Source organism: Hyla sarda, unplaced genomic scaffold, assembly GCF_029499605.1.
Source record: "Hyla sarda isolate aHylSar1 unplaced genomic scaffold, aHylSar1.hap1 scaffold_376, whole genome shotgun sequence".
Lineage (NCBI taxonomy): Eukaryota > Metazoa > Chordata > Amphibia > Anura > Hylidae > Hyla > Hyla sarda.
The window spans coordinates 173,011-185,113 of NW_026610395.1; the positions used below are offsets into that span (position 1 = coordinate 173,011).

Here is a 12,103-nt window from a genome sequence, read left to right on the forward strand (position 1 = left end):
CCGCATCAATATAGACCAAAGTACAGAGGGTTAGGCTATGCTATAGTGCACCTACCTGATGCATCAGAAGGTGCGAGGCCCTTGCTAAATTCTGTGCACAGACTTTGAGATCTATGCTTTAGACTGTATCTAAACCTGCTCCAACATGGACTGACATTCTGGCCTACTTTCAGCCGATGCGACTTGTCTGTCGCTGAACAGTCGCTTTTTATGTATTCAGCACCTATGTATAATGTTGTAAAAATGCTCTAGAAGCTAAAGTCGCAGAAATGTCACACATATTTGGCCTGCAACTTTCTGTGCGACAAATTCAGACAGGAAAAATCAGTATAAATCCTTAGAAAATTATCCCCCAGTGTCTCCATCTGCTGGCGGTATTGAATAAGCATTGCTGCACTGATGGGGTATGCATTAGATGAAAAAAAAGAAGAAAAAGAAGAATAATACGCCCAGAAAAGAGGCGAAAAGGAGAAAAACGTAAAAAAACGTGAAAAAAAAGTAAGAGGAAGAGAAGGGAAAAAAAGGTGGAAATGGGTTTAAAAGTGATTTCGGCGGAGAAATATATATATATATACATATATATATATATATATATATATATATATATATATATATATATATATACGCGCACACACACACATATATATAAACGTATTCTCCGTTGAGATATTGCAGCCGCTGCTGTGTCCAGGCCCAGGAGCCTTAGCACTGTGCTGTGATGTCACTCAATACCACTGACATCACTAGGTGTAAACAACATCTCTCCTTTGCTGTGTATGTGACTATGGAGCTGTTTGGTGATGTCGTCTATTATGGCCTTCATAGAAGCAACAGGAGATTGTTGCATCCATCTAGAACCCTCAGAACTACAGTGCTATGATGTCACTCACTTCCACAGGCCTTGCAGAGTGTAAACAACAACAACCCAGCTTTGTTGTGTATGTAACCATAGGGATTGTGATGTCACCTAGAACCTTCACAGCAGCGACAGCTTTATGAGGAGCATCAGCACTGCTCTGCCTGAGCAGAACCATCACCGCCATAGGTTGTCAAATAACCCGGATTTAACCCACACAGGTAAGTCCAATGGGGTGCAGGCATGTCCTCTATGCTTACAGCTTCCCGTGGGTGTTGGTTTGATACCGTTTGGGGACAGCCAAGGAGGCATCTGCAGGCAACAAAGGTAGGTGTGTGCTTGTGTGTGTGTTTCCTATGCAGATCCTAAGCCCAGTGTCACATGCAAGTAGGAGGAGTAAGAAGGGTTCCTGGCAAATCCGGGTTATGGATTGCATTTAAAAAGGCCCCGTGGGAGTGCAATGGGCCCCTGTCTTGCTGCTTAGCAATAATGGTATGGGTTTAGGTTCTGCTGTGTGTACTGGTGGTTGACTGCCCCCCAGCCCAGAGTGTGCATGGAAAATTGTCTGGCAGCCTCCCTGACAGCAAGCAGTGATAGTGCCCATGAAGGGGACCTTGTTGGGCCCGCCCCTTTCACGGTTATCGCTTCTCGGCCTTTTGGCTAAGATCAAGTGTAGTATCTGTTCTTATCAGTTTAATATCTGATACGTCCCCTATCTGGGGACCATATATTAAATGGATTTTTGAGAACGGGGGCCGATTTCGAAGCTTGCTTCCGTCGCCCTATGCATTGACCCGATATGGCAGTATCTTCGGGTACAGTGCACCACCCCCTTACAGGGTTAAAAAGAAAGATTCCTACTTTCATTGCTACCTGCTTGCTGGTTAGCCAGCTAGCCAGCCCTGTGGGCCTTGCTGCTGCTGCTGCTGCTGCAGCCAAAAAACAAAAGGTGGTGCTGCTGCTGCTTCTGCTGCTTCTGCTTGTGTCTGGCCGCTGTTGGAGCGTCCAGGCACAGGACTTCTGCTGCTGCTGACTAAATGGCCTCCTTAATTGGATCATTTGAGTAGCCAGCACACCTGTGCAGGTAGGGCATGACATGATAGGCAGCTGCCTTGATAGCGGGTGGGTGCTGAATGTTCCTAATTGACAAAATAAGATTAATGCTTATGAAGAAATATAAAATCTCATCCCTTCCCCAATATCGCGCCACACCCCTACCCCTTAATTCCCTGGTTGAACTTGATGGACATATGTCTTTTTTCGACCGTACTAACTATGTAACTATGTAACATAACATGGGGGGGTCTCCTGGCTGTTCACACAGGTGTGTCATTGCTGTACATTGACCATGCATTGCTTCTGTGGTATTGCAAAGGCAAAGACAAATGCTTCCAGCCATCCATTGCACTAATGGATTGGTCATCAGCTGGCTGTCTATGTCCCGCATCAATATAGACCAAAGTACAGAGGGTTAGGCTATGCTATAGTGCACCTACCTGATGCATCAGAAGGTGCGAGGCCCTTGCTAAATTCTGTGCACAGACTTTGAGATCTATGCTTTAGACTGTATCTAAACCTGCTCCAACATGGACTGACATTCTGGCCTACTTTCAGCCGATGCGACTTGTCTGTCGCTGAACAGTCGCTTTTTATGTATTCAGCACCTATGTATAATGTTGTAAAAATGCTCTAGAAGCTAAAGTCGCAGAAATGTCACACATATTTGGCCTGCAACTTTCTGTGCGACAAATTCAGACAGGAAAAATCAGTATAAATCCTTAGAAAATTATCCCCCAGTGTCTCCATCTGCTGGCGGTATTGAATAAGCATTGCTGCACTGATGGGGTATGCATTAGACGAAAAAAAAGAAGAAAAAGAAGAATAATACGCCCAGAAAAGAGGCGAAAAGGAGAAAAACGTAAAAAAACGTGAAAAAAAAGTAAGAGGAAGAGAAGGGAAAAAAAGGTGGAAATGGGTTTAAAAGTGATTTCGGCGGAGAAATATATATATATATATATATATATATATATATATATATATATACGCGCACACACACACATATATATAAACGTATTCTCCGTTGAGATATTGCAGCCGCTGCTGTGTCCAGGCCCAGGAGCCTTAGCACTGTGCTGTGATGTCACTCAATACCACTGACATCACTAGGTGTAAACAACATCTCTCCTTTGCTGTGTATGTGACTATGGAGCTGTTTGGTGATGTCGTCTATTATGGCCTTCATAGAAGCAACAGGAGATTGTTGCATCCATCTAGAACCCTCAGAACTACAGTGCTATGATGTCACTCACTTCCACAGGCCTTGCAGAGTGTAAACAACAACAACCCAGCTTTGTTGTGTATGTAACCATAGGGATTGTGATGTCACCTAGAACCTTCACAGCAGCGACAGCTTTATGAGGAGCATCAGCACTGCTCTGCCTGAGCAGAACCATCACCGCCATAGGTTGTCAAATAACCCGGATTTAACCCACACAGGTAAGTCCAATGGGGTGCAGGCATGTCCTCTATGCTTACAGCTTCCCGTGGGTGTTGGTTTGATACCGTTTGGGGACAGCCAAGGAGGCATCTGCAGGCAACAAAGGTAGGTGTGTGCTTGTGTGTGTGTTTCCTATGCAGATCCTAAGCCCAGTGTCACATGCAAGTAGGAGGAGTAAGAAGGGTTCCTGGCAAATCCGGGTTATGGATTGCATTTAAAAAGGCCCCGTGGGAGTGCAATGGGCCCCTGTCTTGCTGCTTAGCAATAATGGTATGGGTTTAGGTTCTGCTGTGTGTACTGGTGGTTGACTGCCCCCCTGCCCAGAGTGTGCATGGAAAATTGTCTGGCAGCCTCCCTGACAGCAAGCAGTGATAGTGCCCATGAAGGGGACCTTGTTGGGCCCGCCCCTTTCACGGTTATCGCTTCTCGGCCTTTTGGCTCAGATCAAGTGTAGTATCTGTTCTTATCAGTTTAATATCTGATACGTCCCCTATCTGGGGACCATATATTAAATGGATTTTTGAGAACGGGGGCCGATTTCGAAGCTTGCTTCCGTCGCCCTATGCATTGACCCGATATGGCAGTATCTTCGGGTACAGTGCACCACCCCCTTACAGGGTTAAAAAGAAAGATTCCTACTTTCATTGCTACCTGCTTGCTGGCTAGCCAGCTAGCCAGCCCTGTGGGCCTTGCTGCTGCTGCTGCTGCTGCAGCCAAAAAACAAAAGGTGGTGCTGCTGCTGCTTCTGCTGCTTCTGCTTGTGTCTGGCCGCTGTTGGAGCGTCCAGGCACAGGACTTCTGCTGCTGCTGACTAAATGGCCTCCTTAATTGGATCATTTGAGTAGCCAGCACACCTGTGCAGGTAGGGCATGACATGATAGGCAGCTGCCTTGATAGCGGGTGGGTGCTGAATGTTCCTAATTGACAAAATAAGATTAATGCTTATGAAGAAATATAAAATCTCATCCCTTCCCCAATATCGCGCCACACCCCTACCCCTTAATTCCCTGGTTGAACTTGATGGACATATGTCTTTTTTCGACCGTACTAACTATGTAACTATGTAACATAACATGGGGGGGTCTCCTGGCTGTTCACACAGGTGTGTCATTGCTGTACATTGACCATGCATTGCTTCTGTGGTATTGCAAAGGCAAAGACAAATGCTTCCAGCCATCCATTGCACTAATGGATTGGTCATCAGCTGGCTGTCTATGTCCCGCATCAATATAGACCAAAGTACAGAGGGTTAGGCTATGCTATAGTGCACCTACCTGATGCATCAGAAGGTGCGAGGCCCTTGCTAAATTCTGTGCACAGACTTTGAGATCTATGCTTTAGACTGTATCTAAACCTGCTCCAACATGGACTGACATTCTGGCCTACTTTCAGCCGATGCGACTTGTCTGTCGCTGAACAGTCGCTTTTTATGTATTCAGCACCTATGTATAATGTTGTAAAAATGCTCTAGAAGCTAAAGTCGCAGAAATGTCACACATATTTGGCCTGCAACTTTCTGTGCGACAAATTCAGACAGGAAAAATCAGTATAAATCCTTAGAAAATTATCCCCCAGTGTCTCCATCTGCTGGCGGTATTGAATAAGCATTGCTGCACTGATGGGGTATGCATTAGACGAAAAAAAAGAAGAAAAAGAAGAATAATACGCCCAGAAAAGAGGCGAAAAGGAGAAAAACGTAAAAAAACGTGAAAAAAAAGTAAGAGGAAGAGAAGGGAAAAAAAGGTGGAAATGGGTTTAAAAGTGATTTCGGCGGAGAAATATATATATATATATATATATATATATATATATATATATATATATACGCGCACACACACACATATATATAAACGTATTCTCCGTTGAGATATTGCAGCCGCTGCTGTGTCCAGGCCCAGGAGCCTTAGCACTGTGCTGTGATGTCACTCAATACCACTGACATCACTAGGTGTAAACAACATCTCTCCTTTGCTGTGTATGTGACTATGGAGCTGTTTGGTGATGTCGTCTATTATGGCCTTCATAGAAGCAACAGGAGATTGTTGCATCCATCTAGAACCCTCAGAACTACAGTGCTATGATGTCACTCACTTCCACAGGCCTTGCAGAGTGTAAACAACAACAACCCAGCTTTGTTGTGTATGTAACCATAGGGATTGTGATGTCACCTAGAACCTTCACAGCAGCGACAGCTTTATGAGGAGCATCAGCACTGCTCTGCCTGAGCAGAACCATCACCGCCATAGGTTGTCAAATAACCCGGATTTAACCCACACAGGTAAGTCCAATGGGGTGCAGGAATGTCCTCTATGCTTACAGCTTCCCGTGGGTGTTGGTTTGATACCGTTTGGGGACAGCCAAGGAGGCATCTGCAGGCAACAAAGGTAGGTGTGTGCTTGTGTGTGTGTTTCCTATGCAGATCCTAAGCCCAGTGTCACATGCAAGTAGGAGGAGTAAGAAGGGTTCCTGGCAAATCCGGGTTATGGATTGCATTTAAAAAGGCCCCGTGGGAGTGCAATGGGCCCCTGTCTTGCTGCTTAGCAATAATGGTATGGGTTTAGGTTCTGCTGTGTGTACTGGTGGTTGACTGCCCCCCAGCCCAGAGTGTGCATGGAAAATTGTCTGGCAGCCTCCCTGACAGCAAGCAGTGATAGTGCCCATGAAGGGGACCTTGTTGGGCCCGCCCCTTTCACGGTTATCGCTTCTCGGCCTTTTGGCTAAGATCAAGTGTAGTATCTGTTCTTATCAGTTTAATATCTGATACGTCCCCTATCTGGGGACCATATATTAAATGGATTTTTGAGAACGGGGGCCGATTTCGAAGCTTGCTTCCGTCGCCCTATGCATTGACCCGATATGGCAGTATCTTCGGGTACAGTGCACCACCCCCTTACAGGGTTAAAAAGAAAGATTCCTACTTTCATTGCTACCTGCTTGCTGGCTAGCCAGCTAGCCAGCCCTGTGGGCCTTGCTGCTGCTGCTGCTGCTGCAGCCAAAAAACAAAAGGTGGTGCTGCTGCTGCTTCTGCTGCTTCTGCTTGTGTCTGGCCGCTGTTGGAGCGTCCAGGCACAGGACTTCTGCTGCTGCTGACTAAATGGCCTCCTTAATTGGATCATTTGAGTAGCCAGCACACCTGTGCAGGTAGGGCATGACATGATAGGCAGCTGCCTTGATAGCGGGTGGGTGCTGAATGTTCCTAATTGACAAAATAAGATTAATGCTTATGAAGAAATATAAAATCTCATCCCTTCCCCAATATCGCGCCACACCCCTACCCCTTAATTCCCTGGTTGAACTTGATGGACATATGTCTTTTTTCGACCGTACTAACTATGTAACTATGTAACATAACATGGGGGGGTCTCCTGGCTGTTCACACAGGTGTGTCATTGCTGTACATTGACCATGCATTGCTTCTGTGGTATTGCAAAGGCAAAGACAAATGCTTCCAGCCATCCATTGCACTAATGGATTGGTCATCAGCTGGCTGTCTATGTCCCGCATCAATATAGACCAAAGTACAGAGGGTTAGGCTATGCTATAGTGCACCTACCTGATGCATCAGAAGGTGCGAGGCCCTTGCTAAATTCTGTGCACAGACTTTGAGATCTATGCTTTAGACTGTATCTAAACCTGCTCCAACATGGACTGACATTCTGGCCTACTTTCAGCCGATGCGACTTGTCTGTCGCTGAACAGTCGCTTTTTATGTATTCAGCACCTATGTATAATGTTGTAAAAATGCTCTAGAAGCTAAAGTCGCAGAAATGTCACACATATTTGGCCTGCAACTTTCTGTGCGACAAATTCAGACAGGAAAAATCAGTATAAATCCTTAGAAAATTATCCCCCAGTGTCTCCATCTGCTGGCGGTATTGAATAAGCATTGCTGCACTGATGGGGTATGCATTAGACGAAAAAAAAGAAGAAAAAGAAGAATAATACGCCCAGAAAAGAGGCGAAAAGGAGAAAAACGTAAAAAAACGTGAAAAAAAAGTAAGAGGAAGAGAAGGGAAAAAAAGGTGGAAATGGGTTTAAAAGTGATTTCGGCGGAGAAATATATATATATATATATATATATATATATATATATACGCGCACACACACACATATATATAAACGTATTCTCCGTTGAGATATTGCAGCCGCTGCTGTGTCCAGGCCCAGGAGCCTTAGCACTGTGCTGTGATGTCACTCAATACCACTGACATCACTAGGTGTAAACAACATCTCTCCTTTGCTGTGTATGTGACTATGGAGCTGTTTGGTGATGTCGTCTATTATAGCCTTCATAGAAGCAACAGGAGATTGTTGCATCCATCTAGAACCCTCAGAACTACAGTGCTATGATGTCACTCACTTCCACAGGCCTTGCAGAGTGTAAACAACAACAACCCAGCTTTGTTGTGTATGTAACCATAGGGATTGTGATGTCACCTAGAACCTTCACAGCAGCGACAGCTTTATGAGGAGCATCAGCACTGCTCTGCCTGAGCAGAACCATCACCGCCATAGGTTGTCAAATAACCCGGATTTAACCCACACAGGTAAGTCCAATGGGGTGCAGGCATGTCCTCTATGCTTACAGCTTCCCGTGGGTGTTGGTTTGATACCGTTTGGGGACAGCCAAGGAGGCATCTGCAGGCAACAAAGGTAGGTGTGTGCTTGTGTGTGTGTTTCCTATGCAGATCCTAAGCCCAGTGTCACATGCAAGTAGGAGGAGTAAGAAGGGTTCCTGGCAAATCCGGGTTATGGATTGCATTTAAAAAGGCCCCGTGGGAGTGCAATGGGCCCCTGTCTTGCTGCTTAGCAATAATGGTATGGGTTTAGGTTCTGCTGTGTGTACTGGTGGTTGACTGCCCCCCAGCCCAGAGTGTGCATGGAAAATTGTCTGGCAGCCTCCCTGACAGCAAGCAGTGATAGTGCCCATGAAGGGGACCTTGTTGGGCCCGCCCCTTTCACGGTTATCGCTTCTCGGCCTTTTGGCTAAGATCAAGTGTAGTATCTGTTCTTATCAGTTTAATATCTGATACGTCCCCTATCTGGGGACCATATATTAAATGGATTTTTGAGAACGGGGGCCGATTTCGAAGCTTGCTTCCGTCGCCCTATGCATTGACCCGATATGGCAGTATCTTCGGGTACAGTGCACCACCCCCTTACAGGGTTAAAAAGAAAGATTCCTACTTTCATTGCTACCTGCTTGCTGGCTAGCCAGCTAGCCAGCCCTGTGGGCCTTGCTGCTGCTGCTGCTGCTGCTGCAGCCAAAAAACAAAAGGTGGTGCTGCTGCTGCTTCTGCTGCTTCTGCTTGTGTCTGGCCGCTGTTGGAGCGTCCAGGCACAGGACTTCTGCTGCTGCTGACTAAATGGCCTCCTTAATTGGATCATTTGAGTAGCCAGCACACCTGTGCAGGTAGGGCATGACATGATAGGCAGCTGCCTTGATAGCGGGTGGGTGCTGAATGTTCCTAATTGACAAAATAAGATTAATGCTTATGAAGAAATATAAAATCTCATCCCTTCCCCAATATCGCGCCACACCCCTACCCCTTAATTCCCTGGTTGAACTTGATGGACATATGTCTTTTTTCGACCGTACTAACTATGTAACTATGTAACATAACATGGGGGGGTCTCCTGGCTGTTCACACAGGTGTGTCATTGCTGTACATTGACCATGCATTGCTTCTGTGGTATTGCAAAGGCAAAGACAAATGCTTCCAGCCATCCATTGCACTAATGGATTGGTCATCAGCTGGCTGTCTATGTCCCGCATCAATATAGACCAAAGTACAGAGGGTTAGGCTATGCTATAGTGCACCTACCTGATGCATCAGAAGGTGCGAGGCCCTTGCTAAATTCTGTGCACAGACTTTGAGATCTATGCTTTAGACTGTATCTAAACCTGCTCCAACATGGACTGACATTCTGGCCTACTTTCAGCCGATGCGACTTGTCTGTCGCTGAACAGTCGCTTTTTATGTATTCAGCACCTATGTATAATGTTGTAAAAATGCTCTAGAAGCTAAAGTCGCAGAAATGTCACACATATTTGGCCTGCAACTTTCTGTGCGACAAATTCAGACAGGAAAAATCAGTATAAATCCTTAGAAAATTATCCCCCAGTGTCTCCATCTGCTGGCGGTATTGAATAAGCATTGCTGCACTGATGGGGTATGCATTAGACGAAAAAAAAGAAGAAAAAGAAGAATAATACGCCCAGAAAAGAGGCGAAAAGGAGAAAAACGTAAAAAAACGTGAAAAAAAAGTAAGAGGAAGAGAAGGGAAAAAAAGGTGGAAATGGGTTTAAAAGTGATTTCGGCGGAGAAATATATATATATATATATATATATATATATATATATATATATACGCGCACACACACACATATATATAAACGTATTCTCCGTTGAGATATTGCAGCCGCTGCTGTGTCCAGGCCCAGGAGCCTTAGCACTGTGCTGTGATGTCACTCAATACCACTGACATCACTAGGTGTAAACAACATCTCTCCTTTGCTGTGTATGTGACTATGGAGCTGTTTGGTGATGTCGTCTATTATGGCCTTCATAGAAGCAACAGGAGATTGTTGCATCCATCTAGAACCCTCAGAACTACAGTGCTATGATGTCACTCACTTCCACAGGCCTTGCAGAGTGTAAACAACAACAACCCAGCTTTGTTGTGTATGTAACCATAGGGATTGTGATGTCACCTAGAACCTTCACAGCAGCGACAGCTTTATGAGGAGCATCAGCACTGCTCTGCCTGAGCAGAACCATCACCGCCATAGGTTGTCAAATAACCCGGATTTAACCCACACAGGTAAGTCCAATGGGGTGCAGGCATGTCCTCTATGCTTACAGCTTCCCGTGGGTGTTGGTTTGATACCGTTTGGGGACAGCCAAGGAGGCATCTGCAGGCAACAAAGGTAGGTGTGTGCTTGTGTGTGTGTTTCCTATGCAGATCCTAAGCCCAGTGTCACATGCAAGTAGGAGGAGTAAGAAGGGTTCCTGGCAAATCCGGGTTATGGATTGCATTTAAAAAGGCCCCGTGGGAGTGCAATGGGCCCCTGTCTTGCTGCTTAGCAATAATGGTATGGGTTTAGGTTCTGCTGTGTGTACTGGTGGTTGACTGCCCCCCAGCCCAGAGTGTGCATGGAAAATTGTCTGGCAGCCTCCCTGACAGCAAGCAGTGATAGTGCCCATGAAGGGGACCTTGTTGGGCCCGCCCCTTTCACGGTTATCGCTTCTCGGCCTTTTGGCTAAGATCAAGTGTAGTATCTGTTCTTATCAGTTTAATATCTGATACGTCCCCTATCTGGGGACCATATATTAAATGGATTTTTGAGAACGGGGGCCGATTTCGAAGCTTGCTTCCGTCGCCCTATGCATTGACCCGATATGGCAGTATCTTCGGGTACAGTGCACCACCCCCTTACAGGGTTAAAAAGAAAGATTCCTACTTTCATTGCTACCTGCTTGCTGGCTAGCCAGCTAGCCAGCCCTGTGGGCCTTGCTGCTGCTGCTGCTGCTGCTGCAGCCAAAAAACAAAAGGTGGTGCTGCTGCTGCTTCTGCTGCTTCTGCTTGTGTCTGGCCGCTGTTGGAGCGTCCAGGCACAGGACTTCTGCTGCTGCTGACTAAATGGCCTCCTTAATTGGATCATTTGAGTAGCCAGCACACCTGTGCAGGTAGGGCATGACATGATAGGCAGCTGCCTTGATAGCGGGTGGGTGCTGAATGTTCCTAATTGACAAAATAAGATTAATGCTTATGAAGAAATATAAAATCTCATCCCTTCCCCAATATCGCGCCACACCCCTACCCCTTAATTCCCTGGTTGAACTTGATGGACATATGTCTTTTTTCGACCGTACTAACTATGTAACTATGTAACATAACATGGGGGGGTCTCCTGGCTGTTCACACAGGTGTGTCATTGCTGTACATTGACCATGCATTGCTTCTGTGGTATTGCAAAGGCAAAGACAAATGCTTCCAGCCATCCATTGCACTAATGGATTGGTCATCAGCTGGCTGTCTATGTCCCGCATCAATATAGACCAAAGTACAGAGGGTTAGGCTATGCTATAGTGCACCTACCTGATGCATCAGAAGGTGCGAGGCCCTTGCTAAATTCTGTGCACAGACTTTGAGATCTATGCTTTAGACTGTATCTAAACCTGCTCCAACATGGACTGACATTCTGGCCTACTTTCAGCCGATGCGACTTGTCTGTCGCTGAACAGTCGCTTTTTATGTATTCAGCACCTATGTATAATGTTGTAAAAATGCTCTAGAAGCTAAAGTCGCAGAAATGTCACACATATTTGGCCTGCAACTTTCTGTGCGACAAATTCAGACAGGAAAAATCAGTATAAATCCTTAGAAAATTATCCCCCAGTGTCTCCATCTGCTGGCGGTATTGAATAAGCATTGCTGCACTGATGGGGTATGCATTAGACGAAAAAAAAGAAGAAAAAGAAGAATAATACGCCCAGAAAAGAGGCGAAAAGGAGAAAAACGTAAAAAAACGTGAAAAAAAAGTAAGAGGAAGAGAAGGGAAAAAAAGGTGGAAATGGGTTTAAAAGTGATTTCGGCGGAGAAATATATATATATATATATATATATATATATATATATATACGCGCACACACACACATATATATAAACGTATTCTCCGTTGAGATATTGCAGCCGCTGCTGTGTCCAGGCCCAGGAGCCTTAGCACTGTGCTGTGATGTCACTCA

At 45.6% G+C, this 12,103-nt stretch overlaps 5 non-coding genes across 5 annotated transcripts; all 5 read left to right on the plus strand.

Annotated features, from left to right (window-relative positions):
• Positions 1 to 1,496: 1,496 nt before the first annotated feature.
• Positions 1,497 to 1,687, plus strand: LOC130332335 (U2 spliceosomal RNA). The gene has a single exon (XR_008875042.1). It is a non-coding gene; the product is annotated as a U2 spliceosomal RNA (small nuclear RNA).
• A 2,084-nt stretch (positions 1,688 to 3,771) lies between these two features.
• Positions 3,772 to 3,962, plus strand: LOC130332388 (U2 spliceosomal RNA). Its single transcript, XR_008875089.1, has one exon. It is a non-coding gene; the product is annotated as a U2 spliceosomal RNA (small nuclear RNA).
• A 2,088-nt stretch (positions 3,963 to 6,050) lies between these two features.
• Positions 6,051 to 6,241, plus strand: LOC130332337 (U2 spliceosomal RNA). The gene has a single exon (XR_008875043.1). It is a non-coding gene; the product is annotated as a U2 spliceosomal RNA (small nuclear RNA).
• A 2,078-nt stretch (positions 6,242 to 8,319) lies between these two features.
• On the plus strand, positions 8,320 to 8,510 carry LOC130332338 (U2 spliceosomal RNA). The gene has a single exon (XR_008875044.1). It is a non-coding gene; the product is annotated as a U2 spliceosomal RNA (small nuclear RNA).
• A 2,087-nt stretch (positions 8,511 to 10,597) lies between these two features.
• On the plus strand, positions 10,598 to 10,788 carry LOC130332339 (U2 spliceosomal RNA). The gene has a single exon (XR_008875045.1). It is a non-coding gene; the product is annotated as a U2 spliceosomal RNA (small nuclear RNA).
• Positions 10,789 to 12,103: the final 1,315 nt, after the last annotated feature.